The 18,703-nt window shown below is 42.1% G+C and overlaps 1 long non-coding RNA gene across 1 annotated transcript in view; it reads right to left on the reverse strand.

The window, feature by feature from the left end:
- The window catches only part of LOC132593384 (uncharacterized), a 38,308-nt gene that overhangs the window by 6,926 nt on the left and 12,679 nt on the right, over positions 1 to 18,703 (reverse strand). The window contains exon 3 of the long non-coding RNA XR_009558822.1: positions 3,944 to 4,080. This is a non-coding gene — a long non-coding RNA (uncharacterized lncRNA). The remainder of the gene's footprint in view (positions 1 to 3,943; positions 4,081 to 18,703) is intronic.

Consider the following 18,703-nt stretch of genomic DNA (forward strand, 5'->3'; position numbering starts at 1 on the left):
GGACTTGAATCCCAGGAAGATGGTCTTATAACTTATCATCCAGACAAGGACAGTCTAGAAGAATGAAAGCAGCTCTATTAATGATCACATGGGGACAAGAAGCCTAAACCGTGACTCTCAGGCAAACCGAGATGCGTGCTCACTGTAGTCAAAAGGTCTGAGTACGTGTAAATGGAACAAGGACCTCCCAGAATGATTGCCACACCTGCACTCCCCCAGCAGGGCAGGGGGGTTCACATCTCCACGTCCCACTACACTTATTTGGTGCCATGACGATAACTATAAAATGCCTCAGGACTGTTGAAATCTGCATTCCTCTGATCACCAACATGTCTGACGTCTCTATGTGTTTGCTGGCCTTTCGGATTTCCTTATTTGGAAACTGTTCCTTTCCTTTGCCTACTTTTGTTGGGGTTTTCTTGTTGTTTGCGAGAGTTTCCTATGTTTTCTGGTTATTAATCCCCTATCAGTTTTAGACATTGCAAATATGCTCTCCATATTTGGAATTAATTAATTTTGTCCATGGTGTTCTTTCTAACCAAACTCATCAGTTTTCTTTTTTCTTTTTTTTTTTTTTGCGGTACGCGGGCCTCTCACCGTTGTGGCCTCTCCCGCTGCGGAGCGCAGGCTCAGCGGCCGTGGCTCATGGGCCCAGCCGCTCCGCGGCATGTGGGATCTTCCCGGACCGGGGCACGAACCCGCGTCCCCTGCATCGGCAGGCGGACTCTCAACCACTGCGCCACCAGGGAAGGCCAAACGCACCAGTTTTCTTGTCTTTATAGTTTTGTGTTCTTAACATTCAGTTTTAGAAGGACTTTCTTTCCCCAATTTCAGAAAAACATTCTCCTTCATTTTCTTCTATTAGCTTTTTAGTTTTACCTTCCATATGTAGGTGTTTAACCTCCCTGGAAGTGTGGTCCACCCTTTCGTGGAATTAATAGGGATGCAGTTTTATTTTTCTCCATACAGAGAAGCAGTTTCCCAGCTCATTCAGTTCACCATCCTTCCTTTTCCCTTGATTTGTGGTGTCAGCTTTATCGCGTGTGACGTTCCCCTGTGTTCCTGGGTCTACAGGTTCTCTGTTCTGCTCCATCAGTCTGTGCGTGCTTGCATCCTACTGCAGGATGGCTTTGTAGTAATTGTATCTTAATAGCCCATAGGGCAAATTTCCCCTCATTATCAACAAAGCTCTTCATGAGATCCCCTTATAAACAAATGAATCTCATAAAGATCTCTGCTGGAATACGTCCAGAAAAGGTGGAGCTGCTCCATTTAGATATTTTGTCTTAACCTTGTTTTCTTACTATCATGGTCTTCGTTTGATCATTAAATGTGAAGGATTCTTTACAAATTTTAAGTTTTTGTTATAGAATTCAGAGTGCTATTTCATTTCTACTCAGTTACAATTGTTGTGAACGTTTTTAGCACAAAGGTCTAAGAAGGTGAATGTAGCTGTGTCACCTGAGGAGGGCACCTTTGCTGCTAAGGGACCAGGACTGGGCCTGGCTTGCCCATCGTGTGGATAAATGGCAGAGCAGCCTAGCCTCTGCGCCCCCAGTCACTCTGGGAATGGTACGAGAATCCTTGCTCCCCCTCCAAGACCTCTGCCTGGCAGGCCACAAGTGAGGGCACTCAGTGCCTGCTTGGCACTCATACTGGTTATTAATGTCTGAATCATTCTTTCCTCCTTCCCACCCACATCCTCTGGTCTAATCCCTGACAATTCCACCCTTACCCATCTCTTCTGTTCCAGCCCGACACCCACTGATATTTTCGCAGCCCAGTTTCCAGCCTTTACAGCCCTTTGCTCCCCCAGCTAGAGCCACTTGGTCCACACTAGCCCTGTGACCCCAAGGGTCAGTGTGGACCCAACACCTTGGGACTGGGCACCACGACACGCGTCTGAGTAGTCCAGTTCTACATCTTGTTGTCATGTTGCACCCCAGATCTGGTCACTCATGTAACTGATCTTATTTTCTCAAGCATCTTTTTTTAAATTCCTTGATAATAATCCGTTTTATTAATATGCAAGGGAATGATAGAATTACCAAAAAAATTCTTTTTTTTGTTCAACTTTCTTTAATGGCTAGCTGGGCAGAGGACAGCTGGGTTCTCATCTCTGCCTTTGCATTCAGTCGAATAGATTCAATAGAATAAAGTTTGCACGTGCTTTTTCATCATCTGACAATCATTTCAGGAGCCCCAGCCAATCCGTTTCAACATTATATGTCAGGCTGCCTCATGGAAAAGTCCTCTGTATGCTCATGCAAGAATGAGAGTGTAGGGCCTCCCTGGTGGCGCAGTGGTTGGGAGTCCGCCTGCCGATGCAGGGGACACGGGTTCGTGCCCCGGTCCGGGAAGATCCCACATGCCGCGGAGCAGCTGGGCCAATGAGCCATGGCCGCTGAGCCTGCGCGTCCGGAGCCTGTGCTCCGCAACGGGAGAGGCCACAACAGTGAGAGGCCCGCGTACCGCAAAAAAAAAAAAAAAAAAAAAAAAAAAAAGAATGAGAGTGTAGAAGGCAAATTGGACCTTACTGTCACTATGAAAATAGTTTTGACTTCACAGACCCACTGAAAGGGTCATGGAGACCTCTATGGGTCCTGGCGCCCCACTTTGAGAACTGTTGGATGCAATCATATGAAAGTCCTGATATTCTATCGTTTCCATCTTTACTTAGTAAGTTCCAGTCCTATGCAAAGCACTAGACTGGTCCTGATTACTGGAGCCTTGTTTTATTTCCTGAGCCTGTGTGCCTGCCAGGTAACCCCCTTCTCCAGGTGTTCCAGACCCTTTGAGAACCTGGACGATGCCTTATTCGTTTGATCCCACTTCCAAGGAACTGGAATTTGGGGTGAGGGTCCTACTACCTGTCGACCCGTTTCCTGGATGCAGATCAGCACAAACGTTACAAATCACCTGTTCCTGTTACTCTGCGAGGTGGATGCCCTGGAGAAGAATTTGAGGCCCAGAGGCCAGAAGCCAGCAGAGCCAGGACTGGAGCCAGACTGTTGAGCAGCAAAGCCCTCGCTCTCCCTCTACATCACAGACCCCTGGCCCCCACCTCGACCCCCTGTCCTGCTGCCATCCGTACCCGAAGCGGGACGAGGCCGCACAGAGGTGCTCAGCGCCTCTCTCCCCGACAGTCACTATAATCCTCACATTCTTTCCCCTCTATCTGTCCATTTACAAAACAAGCATTCATCAGGCAGCCCGCTCCTGTCTGACAGCTTCCACATGATGGAGTTTTCAGCTCGGCACTGACAGAGCAGACAGAGCTCCAGCTTGGACCCTGTCACGCTCACAGACCTTTGGGGCTCACTCAGGGCAGAGCCCGCTGGAGTGGCCAGGAAGCGCTGGCACCTGGAACCAGGCCATGCACGGGGCCAGAGGGGCAGGGCCCGGCAGGGCAGAGGGCGCAGCCAGGCGGGCTGGTGTCCCGGAGGCTCAGAGGGGGGTGATTGCGAGTGACAGGATGCAGGTCCAGGCTGGAGCCAACCAGACTGAGGGAAGGTGCAGGGCCCATTCGCCAGGTCAGAGGGAGGACTTGAGTCCCTGTGAGGGGACAAGCAAATGAACGGAGGGCCCTGCCCCAGAACACCCAGCTGCTAGACGGTGCGGCAAGATGGAGACTGGGGGCCCGGGCAGTGCCGTTATAAGAACAGGCAGAAAGGGGGGCGGACCAAGGCTAGCTTGGTATCACGTCCAGCAGAGGAACGCGTGCTTCATGGAAAGATGGGTCCCGGGCCCAGAGGGGACAACCTGGGCCCCTCATTGAGGAGGGCTGCTGGGCAGATGCTGGGGGGCAGACACAGCCTGACCATCACTGCCCCCCTGGCTGCAAACCCTTTGCATCACCCCACTCGTCCCTCCTCACTCCCCCGCTTCACTCCCTCTCACAGGCCCATCTCAGATGTGCCTTCCTCTGGGTCTGAGTTTGTACCTTTCCACTGGCCGGGTGTGCTCTTCAGCCCCTCCATCCTCCACTTTCTCTTCCTGAAGACTACTTCTCCTTTAAGAGCAGGTGCAAAGACAGCAAGCTTTTCTTTTTCCTTTCCCAGGCCTTCCCAGTCAGTTTTCCTATAGAACAGACAAATTCCTATAATACTTGCTATATACCCCTATTAAAACACTCCTCATTTTGCCTAGCATATTGGTTTCCTGGGGCTGTCATAACAAAGTGTCACAAACCTGGTGGCTTAAAACAACAGGAATTTATTGTCTCACTGTTCTGGAGGCCAGAAGGCTGAAATCAAGGCGTCAGCAGGGCCGTGGTCCCTCAGAAACCTGTAGGCTAGCATCCTACCTTGCTTCTTTCAGCTTCTGGTGGCCCCAGGCATCCTTTGGATTGTGGCTGCCTCACTGTAGTCTCTGCCTCGTCAACACGTGGCTGCCTTCTTTCTCTGTCTCTTTTCCTCTCATAAGAACATCAGCCATTGCTCTGTGGGACCCAAGTGAACCTGTAGGTTTGACTCCAGAGGGGGGTTGAGCATCAATGTCCCCAGTACTTCATGGTTGCTCTTTTTTTTTTTTTTTTTTTTTTGCAGTTCCCGGGCCTCTCACTGCTGTGGCCTCTCCCGTTGCGGAGCACAGGCTCCGGACACGCAGGCTCAGCGGCCATGGCTCACGGGCCCAGCCACTCCGCGGCATGTGGGATCTTCCCAGACCGAGGCACGAACCCGCGTCCCCTGCACCGGCAGGCGGACTCTCAACTGCTGCGCCACCAGGGAAACCCCATGGTTGCTCTTTACTGGCCATTTGCCAGATTCTGCTCCCTCAGAGCGCTGTCTCCCAAAAAGGAGAGTCATCTGGGACCCACCAGCCTGCACTGAATTGATCTGGTTGTGCCTTACACACACACACACACACACACACACGCCTAATGATTGATTGATTGCTTAGAATGAGTTCCTCTAGGATTGCCTTTTTTTTTCCTCTAAATTAGTTTTTTCTTCAAATTTAACCTTCAGTTTTGAGTCACTTAGTTGGTTCTCGCATCAGATGATTCTTTGGTTCTACAAGTGGTCTCCCAGTGATGCCAGATGGGATCAGCACAGCCTCAGGTGCTAGTTGTTAATGCCTATAAAGTAACAGCCCTGTGCAAAGGAGAATCATTTAAGAGTTACTTGGACGTCATCGTCAAAAGTGGCCAAAGAATTCAAGTGACAGTTTATCCCAGAAAATCTTTTGCAGTTAGTGAACTTAGGGTATAACTAAGAACATTGAGAATACCACACACACAGTTTAGGTGATCTTGGTATAGTGGTGGGACAGCAGTGATTGGAAAATGAAAGTAATTAACAGTACATGCTCTGTTGGGGGAGACTGAGGGGGAACAGACATTCAGCCTAGAAAAACATTTCTCAGTGGATTTCCTATGAAGTCAGTGTGTCTTGGGTTTAACTTTGAAACAAATTGAAAAATTGAAAAAAAAGAGCATCAGTCATATTGGATTAAGGGTTCACTCTGCTTCAACCTGACCTTGTCTTACCTTGATTATATCTATAATGACCTTATTTCCAAATAAGGTTATAATCTGAGGTACTGCAGGTGAGGACCTCAACATACCTTCTGGGGGAAAACAATTCAACCCATCACACCTGGTATGGTAGTTAAATGTACACAGGCCAACATTCTTTACAATATCCCAAGCGCCTTGCCTACAGCTGGTGGTTTTGGAGTGAAACAGACCTGGGTTTGTCACTCACCCTCTGGCGTAAGCTGAGCAACATACTTAAGCTATCTGTCTTCTCTCATCTGTAAAATAACCATAATACCTAGAGTTATCGTGATATTTATTAGAGTCAGTTCACATATATAGTGAGTACCCAGGAAATTGTAATTATTATTATTAATATTGTGTGTTGAACAGAGCAGATGATCAGTTAATAAATGTTAGTCACCATTTCCTCTAATAAATATTTACTAAAGTGGCAGGACTGCAGACCTGATCATTTTTTCCAGAGGGCAGGAGAAGCCGTGGCCAACAAGCCCTGGAGACTGTTCTGTCTCCTGGCATCATGGGAACTGCTGAGGTGACGATGTGGCAGCTGCCCATGCCTGCTTGGAAGGCAGGGAGATTCTGGCCCCCAGCCCCATGGCACGGAATCCTGGCTGGCTCTGTGGGAACCCTGCTCTTCGTCCTCTAGGCTGTGTGTGTGTGTGTGTGTGTGTGTGTGTGTGTGTGTGTGTGTACTCGCACTGGGGGAGCGCCTGGGAGACAGGGGACAGGGGAGCCAAGCATCTTTCTGAAAGCATATATTCAGGCTGGAATGAAAGATGGCAGCCAGAGCATAACCACCAGCTCTGGGGACCTTCCTGATTTCTGTGAAGACGAGATTCTCCTCCAGAAAGATGGTGGGTAGCGGGCACAGCCAAGGAGAAGGGAATCAGAGACCTGCGTCGGAAATAGAAATAGACCTTGGAGTGGCTGGGGTGACCTCAGTGAACACAGTTTTCTATCAAGTGGGGCTGATAAAATCTGCCCTATCGAATGGGAACAGGATTCAAAGGCCAGCCACGAGTATTTACGTCCCGCTGTTGCCAGCCCTTGAAGATACATTTCCAGGGTAACATCAGCATTTACAAAGCACTGCCACAGCTTTGCTTTGTTTTGATTTTCATTTTTACAACAAAAAGTGAAACATTTATTAATTACTATAAGAAAAAAAGAGAATATGTCTAAGGCTCGGACACATTCCTCTGCCACAGGATCAAACTCAGCATCCCTTCTCCTCTCCGTATTTCATTAACACCTGAGGTTGCATGCGTCTGTTTAAAGGGGCTTCCTTTTCTTAAGAACAAACCCTGACCTGGCATATGGCTCCCTTAGACTTCAAACAAGACAAATACTTCCACCATAAAAACTAATCACCAACTCCTTGAAGTTTATGAGGAAATTGTTTCAAGGAGATATACCAAAGTGAGTTGTAGATTTTTAGGAAAGAAGAAAATGATGGAATTTCATCCAGGCACCACACGTCTAAGAGTCAGATATCATTGCACCAGGTGACCTGTGTGGTGAGAGACACTGCAAAACATGGGTAGTTTTATTATTAAATTTACATCTTCCAGCATAGCTGGTGAGGGCAAGAATAAGAAACGCACAGATAACCAAGGCACAGCACAGGTGCAGGGGACCTCTGTGAGAGGTACAGAATGTGATGAGGTCAAAGAATAAAGAGCTCACACCCTTTGAGGGCAATAAGAAAAGGACCTGATGTCCTTTTTCCAATGTGTGAGACTTCAGGGCCCGATAAAGAGAAGGGAGAAAACTTTAGTAAGCAGGTGATCCGAGGTAGAAAATCAAGCACTAACTAGCATGGCTTGGATCCTAATTTGTATGTTGATTGCACATTCAGTTTCTATTCTGATTCTCTAGTTATTTATTGTATTTGCATTTACCCAGGTAAGGCAGTCTGCAATACAGGGCATGCAATTATCTTGTCTAGTGAGCTATGCAACCATAACAGAATGTTGTAAAAGTGCTGAATTCTAAGTTCAGAAGCCTAGATAATTATTAGCAAAAGCTGCCCAATAATTTCACCAGTAAACCACATGACTAATCAGAAACTACTGGAGAGCATTTAATTTGCAGTAAAAAGTACCTAAAACTTCATGTGTAGTTTGGATGGCAGCCAGAAAATGGACACTACTGTTGGCAGGTCCTCAAACCTAAAAAATGATAATACTACAGTGATATTTTAGGTAAGCATGACAACACCTTTTAGAAACTTATTTCAATATATTTTCAGCATTGAACCTTTATGTTTGTTATTTATAACTTTGTGATCTGAAGTAGACTAAAAAGTAACTCAAACTGTGTAAATCTTTCACTATCTGCATAATGTAATTGCTTTGAAGCTTTGAGAAAGTTGGGTTTCCCATTTGAGTTCCACAAGGTGCATTAAATGAGGGACTGTCTGGTCTGGGATCACTCTAGGAAGTGAGGTCATAAAGCTCCCCTGCAGAAAATCTCCAGGGTTCCAGAACCTCTGCTCTTAGAGACAGGACACACCACTGCAGAGAACCACGCCAGGCATGATCCAGCCAAGTGCTCACTATAAATGGATTTTGGAAGACGTTATATTTTGATGGGATTCTGGGTTGAACAATCAAAGAGAGAAATAGGCTGGAGAGAGAACAACTTCTTTGAGACCCTTAATTGTTAGGTCTTTTTAAGACATGAGGATGGGGATTTAGCTCTGCTAAGTTCAGAGACTAGGTTTGAGTTACTTGAAATGCTGGAAAAAATCCAGCAAGAGACAGAAGGCACCTTGAAAGTGATTCAGGCTTAAAGGAAAAGATCATAATACTTTTTAAAAAAAGACAATAGCAATAAGAAAGAACAAAAACAAACCTTGAGGTTACTAAAGTACCAGGACTTTGAGTACTGCCAATTAAAAAAAAATACACACACACACACACCCCTTTCCTCTTAAAGTGAATGACTTGTACAGCACATGAAAACATATGAAAATATAAAGCTCTCTGGTAAAGGTAAATACATAGACAAATACAAAATCATATAATACTGTAATGGTGATACATAAATCAATTTAATTCTACTGTAGAATTTAAAAATAAAAGCATAAAAACTCTATAAAACTATGTTATGGATACAAAATATAAAAAGATGTAATTTGTGACATCAATAAATTGGGGGGAGAGACGTAAAAGAGTAGAATTATTGTATGTGATTCAGATTAAGTTTTATCAGTTTAAAATAGATTGTTATAACAATAAGATGTTTTATGTAATCTCCATTACTCACAAAGAAAATATCTAGGAGATACACAAAAGAAAATGAGAAAGGAATCAAAGCATGTCACTTGAAAAAATCAACAAAACACAAAATAAGGCATCAATAAAGAAAAGAGGGACAAAATAACTTAAAAAACACACAGAAAACAATGAATAAAATGTCAATAGTAAGTTCATTCCTTTCAGTAATTACTTTAAATGTAAATGGATTAAACTTCCCAATCAAAGGACACAGAGTGGCTGAATAAATTAAAACAAAACAAAACAAAACACAAGATCCAAGTTTATGCTGTCTATAAGAAACTCACTGAAGCTTTTAGGACATACATAGGCTGAAAACGAAAGGATGGAAAAAGTATTCCAGATAAATGGTAACCAAGAGGGCAGAGGTAGAATTTAAGGTAAAAATTGTCACAAGATACATAGGACATTATAGAAGGATAAAAGGATCAATTCACTAGGAAGATATAAAAATTATAAACATATAAGGATCTAATATCAGAGCACCCAAATATATGAAGCAAACAGAAATTTTGACAGAATTGAAGGGAGAAATAAATAGTAACACAATAATAGTAGGAGATTTCAATATCCCACTTTCAGTAAAGGGTAGAACGTCCAGACAGAAGATCAATAAGGAAACAGAGGACTTGAACAACATTATAGACCAACAGGACCTAACAGACAGACACAGAATACTCCACCTAACAGAAGCAGAATACACATTCTTCTCAAGTGCACAAGTAACATCCTCCACTATAGATCACATGCTAGGCCACAAAACAAGTCTTAACAAATTTAAGAAGATTCAAATCACACCAAGTGTCTCCTCTGACATGAAACAAAACTAGATATCAATAGCAAAAGGAAAACTGGAAAATTCAAAAATATATGGAAATTAAATAACACATTTTTGAACATCCAATGGGTCAATGAAGAAATCACAAGGGAAGTTAGAAAGTATCTTGAGAGAACTGAAAATGAAAATACAACATACTAAAACTTATGGGATGCAGCAAAAGCAATACTAGAGGGAAGTTTATAGTGGTAAATACCTATATGAGAAAAACAAGAAAGATCTCAAATCAACAACCTAACTTTACACCTTAAGGAACTACAGAAAGAACAAACCAAACCCAAATTTAGCAATAGGAAGGAATAACAAAGATTAGCAGAAATAAGCAAAACAGAGAATGGAAAAACAATAGAAAAAATTAAAACTAAGAATTGGTTTTTGAAAAGACAAACAAAATTGAAAAAAGTTTAGCTAGACTAATTAAGAAAATAAAGGTAAGATTCAAATAACAACAATCATAAATGAAAGAGGAGACATTATAACTGAAGCCACAAAGAGAAAAAGGATCATAACAGACTAATATGAACAATTATATGCCAACAAATTAGATAAGCTAGATTATCTAATTAGATAAGTAAATACATTCCTAGAAACAAACAATAAGACTGAATCATAAAATTAAAAATATGAGCATATCTGTGACTAATAAGGAGGTGAATCAGTAATCAAAACACTTCCAACAAAGAAAAGTCCAGGGGACTTCCCTGCTGGTGCAGTGGTTAAGAATCCGCCTGCCAATGCAGGGGACACAGGTTTGATCCCTTGTCCAGGAAGATCCCACATGCCACAGAGCAACTAAGCCCGTGCGCCACAACTACTGAGCCTGTGCTCTAGAGCCCGCGAGCCAGAACTGCTGAGCCTGCACGCCACAACTATTGAAGCCCGTGCACCTAGAGCTCATGCCCTGCAACAAAGAGAAGCCACCACAATGAGAAGCTCGCACACCACAACGAAGAGTAGCCCCTCCTCACCGCAACTAGAGAAAGCCCATGTGCAGCAGTGAGACCCAACGCAGCCAAAAATAAATAAAATAAAATAAATTTATTTAAAAAAGAAAGGAAAGTCCAGGAGCAGATGGCTTCCCTGAAGAATCCTATCAAACACTTAAAGAAGAATTAACAATAATCTTTTTCAAATCCTTCCAAAAAATTAAAGAGGAGGGAACACTTTCAACCTGACTTTATGAGGGCAGCATTACCCTGAAATCCAAAACCCAACAAAGATACTTCAAGTAAAGAAAACTGCAGACCCATATCCCTGATGAATATTGATGCAAAAATACTCAACAAAATACTATCAACCAAATTCAACAGCACATTAAAAGGATTGTACATCATGACCAAGTGAGATTCATTCCTGGAATGCAAGAATGGTTCAACATAACAAAATCAATTAATGTAATACATCACATTAATAGAATGAAGGAAAAAACCTACATGATAATCTCAATTGATGCAGAAAAAGCATTTGACAAAATTCAACATCCTTTCATGATAAAAATACTCAACAAACTACAAATAGAAGGAAATCACCTCACTGTAATAAAGGCCATATATGAAAAGTTCACAACTAACAGTATATACAACAGTGAAAAACTGAAAGCTTTCCACTAAGATCAGGAAGAAGGCAAGGATGACCACTCTTGCCACTTGTATTCAACACAGTACTGGAAGTTCTAATCAGAGCAGTTTGGCAAGAAAAAGAAATAAAAGTCATGCAAATCAAAAATGAAGAAGTAAAATTATCTCTGTTTGGAGATGACATTATCTTATATGTAGAAAACCCTAAAGATTCCCTTCCCCAAAACTGTTAGGACTAATTTAAAAATTCAACAAAGTTGCAAGATATAAAATCAACACACAAAAATCAGTTTCATTCCTATACCAACTATGAACAACCTGAAAAAGGAAGTTAAGAAAACAATTCCATTTACAATAATATCAAAAAGAATAAAATACTTAGGAATAAACTTAACCAAGGAAGTGAAAGACTTGTACACTTAACACTACAAAAGATTGTGAAAAAAAATTTAAAGAAGACACAAATAAATGAAAAGGAATTCTGTGTTAATGGATTGGAAGAATTAATGTCGTGAAAATGTCCATTCTACCCAAAATTATCTACAGATTCAATGCAATCCCTATCAAAATACCAGTGGCATTTTTTGAAGAAATAGAAAACAATCCTAAAATTCATATGGAATCTCAAAGGACCCTGAATAATGAAAACAACCTTTAATTCTGTCCTATGTTTGGGGAATATTAAGTGTACACAACCTATAAAGGAATCATATAACTTATAAATGTTAGATAATTTCAGACTACACTTAAGATGTTCATACTTGCCTTAAAGAGAACCAGTAAGTGGTATGAACTGAAAATAAGTAAACCTTTTAATAGCACTAATCTCACTGTTACTTGCTGTAATAATTTAAATACTTCTTGCTGGTATCAATTGCTATTCATTCATTCATTCAAAAATCAGTTGGTGAGTACCAGCTAAATGTTAGGCATTGTCCAAAGTAGAGAGTAAAGGGGAAAAGGTGGCCATAATCAAATAATCATGTTCTCTTCTTTTAAGGGGTTTACAATCTAATAGGGAATAGAGAAAAAAATGATAAAACAGTACAATTAGAGGTCTTGGATACACAAAGTGCTATTTGAGCCAATCACAGACATCTCTTGATTTTAGCTACCCAACATTCTTTCCCCCTTCTTCCAGTAACAGCATCAATACTTGCCTTGGACATCTGTTCACTCCCCATTCTTGGTCCATGTGGTTTGGTGAGCTGACTCAAACCTTAGCTCCAAGTTTGGGCATGTGACACAAACATGACCAATAAGAAGGTGAGAGTCCCCTGTCCACAGTGATTAGCTTCATGTGATCCTTAATTCCTCCAATGGGACTCAAATCTGGGTTATGTTATTTTATTTTATATTTTTAACTATTGGGAGACTTAGAAATGGACTTCCTACTATTAGGATGTGACATCAGCACAGCCGAATACTAAGTAAAATCGGAAGAAACCACACCAAGAGAAGAAAGAAAGGTTGGGTCTGGATGACATTGTTTGAGCTCCTGGGACCAACTCTGCCAATCCCCCTGAATCTTTCAGTTCAGTGAACTAAGAAATTCCCTTCTCTTTCTTACGCCTTTTTGAGTTGGGTATTTTGTCAATCACCACCAAAAATCCGGAGCAGTACAATGCCTTTAAAATTCAACTAATTATAGATCACTGTGACTGATATTAACCTGAATGTAAATTTGGATTATCATGCAACCACTGAAACATCATCAGGACATACAGAGCATTTTGTAGCCCTCTTTTAAAAATTCTAAACTGTGATATGTAAGTAATACATCTGATAGGTTCTATGAAAGAACAATTAGAATGCATATTGTGCTTTTATTGAAAGAAAAGCACTTAGAAAAATAAATTACTAATTTTAAAAGAGTCCTATTTTGCCAATATTCCTTCCATTGCTAGGGTATTTAAAGGATAAAAGCCAGTCCATCCTTTAAAAAATATTCTAGATCTTAAATTTACTAAGCAACAATAAAAATAGACCTAAATTTGCGTGGTACTTTGAACTAACTTCTTTACATACTTCACACATATTATTTAAATGTATGTATAGTCCAAAGCCTAAGATCATCTGTGATGTCCTTTGGTTTTCATCATGATTATTTCTTTGTCTCTTAGCAAATAAGCTTCCTAATTTATAACTGGGCTCAGATTTCAATTAGTTTGAATTCTCTGAGCAATGACTGAGCAGTAGGAGAAACTTTTAAAAAAGAATACAAGTCATGGGCTTCCCTGGTGGCGCAGTGGTTGAGAGTCCGCCTGCCGATGCAGCGGACACGGGTTCGTGCCCCGGACCGGGAAGATCCCACATGCCGCGCAGCGGCTGGGCCCGTGAGCCATGGCCGCTGAGCCTGCGCGTCCGGAGCCTGTGCTCCGCAACAGGAGGGGCCACAACAGTGAGAGGCCCGCGTACCACACACACAAAAAAAAATTCTCTAAACATGTATGAGAGATTTTTTAGTAAATAGAATATTTAGTAAATATACAGGAAATCTATTCCAAGTGTAATAGGAGGAAATTAATTTTCAGAGATAAGGAGAGCTTCTTTTTTTTTTTTTTTTTTGCGGTATGCTGGCCTCTCACTGTTGTGGCCTCTCCTGTTGCGGAGCACAGGCTCCGGATGCGTAGGCTCAGCGGCCATGGCTCACGGGCCCAGCCGCTCCGCAGCATGTGGGATCTTCCCGGACCGGGGCACGAACCCGTGTCCCCTGCATCGGCAGGCGGACTCTCAACCACCGCGCCACCAGGGAAGCCGAAGAAGAGCTTCTTAACATTAAACAACTTTGCAAAAAGTTTATTTCCACAATAATACTCAAATTTGTACTGACTTTGCCCATATTCACTGATACGTTACTATTTTTCAAATACTATAGCTTGCTTTATTATTTATTTATTTTTATTTTGGGCTATGTTGGGTCTTTGTTGCTGCGCATGGGCTTTCTCTAGTTGTGGCGAACGGGAGCTACACTTTGTTGCTGTGTGCGGACTTCTCATTGTAGTGGCTTCTCTTGTTGCGGAGCATGGGCTCTAGAGCGCGTGGGCTTCAGTAGATGCGGCATGTGGGCTCAGTAGTTGTGGCTCGTGGGCTTAGTTGCTCCACGGCACGTGGGATCTTCCTGGACCAGGGCTCGAACCTGTGTCCCCTGCATTAGCAGGTGGATTCTTAACCACTGTGCCACCAGGGAAGCCCAATACTCCTATTCTTAAAGCCCAGTTTCACTTAATAATTCCATACCATGGTTCACTTCTTATTAATAACAAGTAATATTTCCTGAGCCCTTACCTTATGTGTCAGGCACTGTGCTAGACCACTGTCAATGTTATTTAGTCTGTACAAACTCCTGGACATAAGGACTGTTATGATCTTAATTTTTATGGAAAAGAAACCTAAGTGTAAGAGATGTGAATTAACTTGCCTAAGGTCATCTAGTAGGAAGGGTACAGAGTCGGGGTCTCCAAGGCTGTCCCCTTAGCCTCTGAGTCACCTTTGTGGCAGCATGAGGGCTGTTCTGGAAGGTGGAATGTTACTGCACCATGGGGTCCAGAGGCACAGCGACATATCTGGGTGTTTAGGTGATGAAGAGACTTACTTACTCCTTACAACTACTTTCTTTCAAGAATAAGAAAACAAAGAACCTGAATAAAATTCAGCCCAAACCTTCTGGGACGAAGTGAGAGAGTGGCATGGACATATATACACTACCAAACGTAAAATAGATCGCTAGTGGGAAGCAGCCGCATAGCACAGGGAGATCAGCTCGGTGCTTTGTGACCGCCTGGAGGGGTGGGATAGGGTGGGAGGGAGGGAGACGCAAGAGGGAAGAGATATGGGAACATATGTATATGTATAACTGATTCACTTTGTTATAAAGCAGAAACTAACACACCATTGTAAAGCAATTATACTCCAATAAAGATGTTAAAAAAAAGCTCAATAAGCTCCAAAAAGTAAAAAAAAAAAAAAAAAAGAGGATATACAGATGGCAAATAAGCATATGAAAAGATGTTCCACATCATTTGTCATCAGGAAAATGCAAATTAGAACAACAAGAAGATACCACTGCACGCCTATTAGAATAGCCAACATCTAAAACATTGACAACACCAAATACTGGTAAGGGTGTGGAGCAACAGGAACGCTCATTCCTCACTTTGATACGACCACTTTGGAAGACGGTTTGGTGGTTTCTTACAAAACTAAATATACTCTTACCATACAATCCAGCAATCACACTCCTTGGTATTTACCCAAATGAGTTGAAAATTTATGTCACGCAAAGCCCTGTACATGAGCGTTTATAGCAGCTTTATTCATAATTGCCAAAACTTGGAAGCAAACAAGATGTTCTTTACTAGGTGGTGGACAAAGTGTGGTACATTCAGACAGTGGAATATTATTCAGCACTAAAAAGCAATGAGCCATCAAACCATGAAAAGATGTGGAAGAAACTTAAATGCATATTACTAAGTGAAAGAAGCCAACCTGAAAAGGCTGTATGATTTCAACTATACGGCACTGCGGAAAAAGCAAAACCAAGGAGACAGTAAAAAGATCAGTGGTTGCCAGGGACTGGGGTGAGGGAGGGATGAGTAAGTGGAGCCCAGAGGATTTTCAGGGCAGTGAAACTATTTTGTATGATACTATAATAGCAGACGCATGTTATTATATATTTGTCCAAACCCATAAAACGTACGACAGCAAGAATGAACCCTAATGCAAACTATGGACTTTGGGTAACGATGATGTGTTCATGCAGGTCCATCAGTTGTAACAAATGTACCACTGGGGTGAGGGATGTTGACAATGGGGGAGTCTGTGAGGGGGGTGAGGGGGCATATGGGAAATCTCTGTACCTTCCCCTCAATTTTGCTGTGAATCTACAACTGCTCTAAAAAATGAATGTCTTTTAAAAAAAAAAAAACTTCTTTCTCAGTCTCTTGTTTCAGCTTGTCACTCTAGATTCTTCTAAACTCTTGCAGAAATCATCAGCCTTCTATTAGCAGTAATAAGACTATCGCAACATTTCAGAGCTCAGATTAAATATTTTGCCTTTGCTGTTATCACAAGTCATTGGACTCCTACTGTAACTGATCTTAAGCAGAAAAAAGATTGGAAGAATATGACAAATCATCAAATCACAAAGTCCCTGATGACTGAAGCTGAATGTATGCCTATTGGTGTCACAGCAATGTCCCCGTTTATTTGCACAAGAAAACATTTATAAACATTTAGATGGGGCACACACAGAGCAGGTATACAGACTCCTCCCTCCTATTCACGCCTTCAGCTAGCATTAGAGGTTTAAGACCTTGGAATGCTGACAAGAAAAACACACTTTAAATGTCTATTTCAAAAAGGCAGTAAATGGGATGGGATAACATGCTTCATCTCATGGAATATTGAACTTTTCCTGAACGTAAAACTGCCTACACAGCTAGTGATGAAAGGTATTCCAGTGTTTACCCCTACTTGCCAAACTGCTGAGATTTGCGTTTTCCTGTAATTAATGCCCCTGTTGATAGCTGGAACATAGAAACAATGAATCCAGCTCTCAGGTGAGGTGGCCCCCGAGGGCCACCATCTTCCCAAGCCAGCAGTTTGTGCCTCCCACGGACGCCCCTGCCACCACTCAGAAACATCTGAGACTTGTGGGAGAAAGAAGGTGAGTGGAATTTCCCCATACCTGGAAGGGTTAAGCACTGAGTCAATCTATAGCAAACGGCACACCCAGTTTGAGGTCCAGGAGGGTGAAGTAATTTATCTGTGAGTCATATCACTGAAACAGTCTATTCTACAGAATGTTGGTAAGCAACTCACTCCCAAACATCGAGTCCACTGGTTCTGTTATACACAACATTTGAAAGTGAGATGAGCGGCTCATTTTGACTTAGCATCAGGCAATGAAACAAATCTGACATTGAAATGGGCTTGGGTTTTCAGCAATAGATTTAGACTCTGAAGAGAGCTGCTGTGTTGCATGATTCCATTTTCACACTGAGCATGAGAGCCAGAGACGAAGGACCATCCCAGTGCCCCTGGCTAAGGGGCAAGAGAGAGAGAGATAGAGAGAGAGAGAGAGAGAGAGAGAGAGAGAGAGAGAGAGAGGGAGAGAAACACTTCTGAGAAACTTTCAGTATAGGAAAAGAAAAAGAGAACCCAGCCCAAAGGAACCCAGTTTTATTATATCATGGCTTTTTCCGAGGCTCTGACTATACGACTAACTTCTTAGCAATTGGCAGGACTTCATACTGATTTGCGTTTTAAACTAGAACCTTAAAACCCATTTACCGTAACCACGGATCCTATTAAAAGGATCCTGTATTTCTAAGTCAGGAGGCATGACTTACAAATGTGTGTGTCTGTGGCTGGGAGAAAGGCGTGATGAGTTGCTGTTTTGTTGCTAGGCAATAGGTTTTATGTGACAACAGTTCCCTTTCTCTAAAGGGAATTGCTCTTTTTGTTTCATGAAAGCAGGGCATTTTCTTAGTACAAGAAGTACATATGGAGTTTATATTAATTCGTAAGATTATAGTAAACTGTTTATGAAAGGGAACGCTATGCTAGATCTTTGTTCTTTTGTTTGCTTTTCATTGCCACCTGCGAAATCTTTTGCTTAAAGAGACATGTTGTTTGCTTTTCTCGTCTGATTACCATTGTTTGGCTCGTCTGGCTGTGGCTTGTGTGACTGTGATTCTCTCCAAGCCTCTAAACTCCTCAGGTTGAGTAGTCACTACGCCTCTGAGCTATTCAACAGAGAACATGTCCACATTTGCAAATGTTACTGGATTTGATTTTATAATTTTAAACAAGTTAGCTAATCCTGACGTGAACATGTTGTGGTGTCTTCTGTATTTCTTCTTCTTTTACAGATTCCATCCTCGTTTAGTGTATGTGTGTTGTGTGCTGTTGTATTATAGTCTCCCCAAGATAGGGCCCTGGATCTCTTGCATCCTTACAGTCTTAACAACATCTAACTTGGGACGTAGTAGATGCTTAGTAAATGCTTGTTGGCTATCAGATGAACGAATGGATGCACAAAGATTAATATAGTGTTGCCTTTTCCAGTTACATGGATTTTCAACAGATTCAGGGCAGACCCTGAAAAAAGTGAAGTGGTGATTGGTATTACAGGTACTGTAAAAAGAGGCAGAAATCTAAACACACTTAAGTTGAAGACCTGTCTTTCCTCCATAAAACCATATGTTTTACATAGAAATATCAATCAAAAGCTCTCAGCTATAGACTCGGAACACTGATATTCTTTTCATTTTAGGAGACCATAGAGTTAATTCTAAAAATGGAAATGGCTTGAGAGCCAGCCCCATGTTCAATGTTCAATTTTTTTTCTTAACGTATGATTTTCTCCTAAAGCAGAGTTAGGGCTTTGCTACCACGTTACAGCATAATCTGAAAAGGTAACCCTGACAATAGGAAGTGACGTATGTGCTGGTCTTTCTTTTTGACAGTATAGAAAAATCTATGGGTGAAGTTTGTCTCT

Source organism: Globicephala melas, chromosome 14 (genome assembly GCF_963455315.2).
Source record: "Globicephala melas chromosome 14, mGloMel1.2, whole genome shotgun sequence".
Taxonomy (NCBI): domain Eukaryota; kingdom Metazoa; phylum Chordata; class Mammalia; order Artiodactyla; family Delphinidae; genus Globicephala; species Globicephala melas.